The sequence below is a fragment of the Myotis brandtii genome, unplaced genomic scaffold (assembly GCF_000412655.1).
Source record: "Myotis brandtii unplaced genomic scaffold, ASM41265v1 scaffold988, whole genome shotgun sequence".
Lineage (NCBI taxonomy): Eukaryota > Metazoa > Chordata > Mammalia > Chiroptera > Vespertilionidae > Myotis > Myotis brandtii.
The window spans coordinates 429,349-432,639 of record NW_005372109.1 but is presented as its reverse complement, the minus strand read 5'-3'; the positions used below and the strand labels follow the sequence as shown (position 1 = coordinate 432,639).

At 53.8% G+C, this 3,291-nt stretch overlaps 2 long non-coding RNA genes across 2 annotated transcripts in view; one reads left to right on the top strand and one right to left on the bottom strand.

The window, feature by feature from the left end:
* Positions 1-160: 160 nt before the first annotated feature.
* LOC106724821 overlaps positions 161-3,291 on the top strand; it is a 21,117-nt gene continuing 17,986 nt past the window's right edge. Inside the window, exon 1 of the long non-coding RNA XR_001360652.1 lies at positions 161-513. This is a non-coding gene — a long non-coding RNA (uncharacterized LOC106724821). The remainder of the gene's footprint in view (positions 514-3,291) is intronic.
* Positions 1,807-3,291, bottom strand: part of LOC106724822 — a 19,469-nt gene continuing 17,984 nt past the window's right edge. The window contains exon 4 of the long non-coding RNA XR_001360653.1: positions 1,807-1,817. This is a non-coding gene — a long non-coding RNA (uncharacterized LOC106724822). The remainder of the gene's footprint in view (positions 1,818-3,291) is intronic.

Below are 3,291 nucleotides of genomic sequence, written 5' to 3'. Positions count from 1 at the left end.
TATTGATTTCAGGGAGGGAGGGAGAGATAGAAACATCAATGATGACAGGGAATCATTGATCAGCTGCCCCCTGCGTGTTGGACCAAGCCCGAAACCCGGGCATGTGCCCTTGACCGGAATCAAACCTGGGACCCTTCGGTCTGCAGGCCGAAGATCTATCCACTGAGCCAAACCGGCCAGGGCTCATGTTAATTCTCGATGCTAATAGTTCCTAGTAGAGGTGCTGGGGTGTCGTTGGGGATATTGATGAGGTCTGCCTAATAAGAGCCCTCACTCCAGCCGGGGCCTGGAGAGCTGCCAGCCAGAGAAGGAGGCTGAGACCACTGGTCAGTCAGGCCTGGAGATTCTTTTTTTGTCTGTGGGGATGGGGGGTGGAGAAGGGAGTGGGTGTGAGGATTAGCGAAGGGGGAATTAACCGGGTTCTAGAAAGGAGGCAAATATGCAAGCCCGTAATGTGTGGATGTGTGTGTTTAAACGCCGGGAGGGCACACTCGGCGACCAGGAGGCCCAGGCGTGCGCACACGCCACATGCCTGTTTACACATGAATCTCCAGTGTGCAAATGAGCAGAGGCCCACAGAAACGGGGCTCCGGGCAATTAAAAACTGAAATCAAAATGGGAAGACATGATGCACAAAGTTCTCCCTCTCGTCCCAGGACCTTTCTCCCACTTACCAGGTGCCTCAAGGGGCCAACATGGCAAACATTTGGATGGTAACCAAAAGGGTAGGGATTTTGGGGTTTTTCTGTTTGTTTGTTTTTAAGCTGGTGAGGATGCTCCCTTTAGGATGCTCCCTTCAACACACAATGAGCCATCAAACCCAGGTCTCAGTCAATGTCATTGTTAATGGGATGGATATTGTTCTAGCTCCCACCCCACCCTGGCGCCACCCTTAACATAAACTGATTGTCACATAAGGGGACGATTCGGTATGTAAATCAAATATATACAAGAAGGGGTATATCACCTGCCTGACCCAGGTGTCCCCCAGAAGGCATAGACACTTTGAATAATCATTCATTCCAATGGGCTAAATGGGAAAAGGAAGAAACATCCACTGAGCTATCAGCTGTAAAGTGCGTACACATTTTGGGGGGACGCCCAATATATACAAATGTGTCATCATTTTGGCCCAAACACATAGTTATCTGTGTACCTGAAGTTATATATTCCAAAGCATGGACATTCAGATTACCTACAGTAAGGACAGAGTTCAGCTGTCATACAATTAGTGCTTACTTTCTGAATGTAAAGAAATAGATGGCACGTTATCTTTTTCTTTAAGTACCACACGTCTCCCTTTCTCATCTCCACCTGGTCTGCCCTTGCCCACGGCGTTTTGGGGCCATTTCAAGGGACAGAAGTGGGTGATCCTGAGACCAGCTGCACTTCCCGCCTCAGGATAGAGTCCAGGATTTTCCCAGAGCCTAAAAGCCTAGGTGTGACCCTAGCCGGTTTGGCTCAGTGGCTAGAGTGTCTACCTGTGGACTGAAGGGTCCCGGGTTTGATTCCCAGTCAGGGCACATTCCTGGATCAATGATTCTCTCTCATCATTGATGTTTCTCTCTCTCTCTCTCCCTCCCCCTTCCTCTCGGAAATCAATAAAAATCTATTTAAAATAAAATAAAAGCCCAGGTTGGGTCCAGCTGCCCGGGCAGGACGATGAACTACACAGCAGTTGCTTGGTTCCTCTTACTCGACGATTCCACATCTCCCCAGCTAAGAGATGCCAGGGGCTCAGAGGAGGTGGCCCGTTTCTTGGCAGGGCCTCAAGCGTATGAGAAGGTTGGTAGAACCTGCCTGCACCCCGGAGGTCCCTTACAGTGACTTCCCACGCTCCCAGCAGAGGGAAACCTTGGCCGGTGGTGCGAGAGCCTCAGCCGCAGGCGCCTGGCTCCCAGCTCTCTCTCCTGGTCCCCATCTCCTTGAACCCGTCTCCTTAGAGCCCTGACCTGCCTCTGGCGTGGGAAAGGCAGTTTGGAGCTTTTCACAAATCCAGTATCCCCTTGAACCAAAACCAATTAGCCTGGCCCAAGGTCCTGTCATTGAGGCCCTGGCCCTCTTTTCAAACCCCTGCGGCTCAATTACGGGCGAGGGGCCGGCCAGTGAATGCCCGGACCACTTAAAGTGGCGCTTAAGCTGGCCGGGGCTGGCAGGAAGGGCCTGGCTCCGTAGGAGCTGCGGTGGCCCATTCTCAGAGCCACTGACCAAGGTTTTGCTCCAGCCACAGCCCCCGCCCTGGCTCTGTTTTTTAAAAACCCTCCCCAACTCTCTGATTCCCAGCTGTTTGGAGGAGAGATGAAAAGCTGGCTCTAGCCCTAGCCAGTTTGGACAGAGGGGTCTCGGGTTCCGGTCAAGGGCACATGCCCAGGTTGTGGGCTCGATCCCTAGTAGGAGACAGCAGATCAATGATTCTCTCTCATCATTGATGTTTCTATCTCTCTCTCTCCCTCTCCCTACCTCTCTGAAATCAATAAAAATATATATATTTAAAAAGCTGGCTCTGGGAAACCACGAGACACCCAAACTGGGCTTCCCCAGAAAGAAGGGACCCCCCCCAAGTTCTGTCCTCAATAGCCTCGCCCTCCTTGCTAATGGAGAAGGAGCACCTACTGTGTTTTGGGTGCTTTCCACGATGAGCCTGCAGACCAGCCCATCTTATGGATGAGAAAGCTGAGACTCGGAGAGGGACAGTCACTTGCCCAAAAGCACAGCACTTAGGGCAAGGTGATTGGGGGTGGGGGGAGCTCTGGGAGCTCCTAAAGAGAGAGAGGGTGAGAGGTAGACCAGGACAGACCTCTGCACCCACATGAGAAATATGGAGGGGGTCCCACCTCGGGGAATCCATTCCCCTACCAGCTCAGGCTTTGTCCACACCATGCATGCCCTCTCCCCTGCCTGACCCGGGCTGAACCCAATGAGGTTGGAGTGGGGATAAGGTGCCACCTCTGTCTCACCCCCCACCCCCACCCCAGCCCCTGTCCATCGTTACCTCCCCTTCACACCCAGGTCCAGGCGGAGAGGAGACTGGCCCTCGGTGATGGGCAGCTCTGCCAGGGCGCCCGGCCGTCACCATGGTGACGAGCATCCCACCCCAGGCCAGCGCTGATTGGTCACTCTCTCCAGGCTGATGGAGAGGGGCAAAAGTCAGGGCGGGATGGGGACAGAGATACCCCGACACACTCGGGTGCCAGAGATGCCAAGGGGGGAATCGGGTCGGGGGGGCTATTAAAATGGCGCAGCGACCAACAAGGGGCCGCGCTGTGGGTGCGCACACCCGGGTGGGAGAAA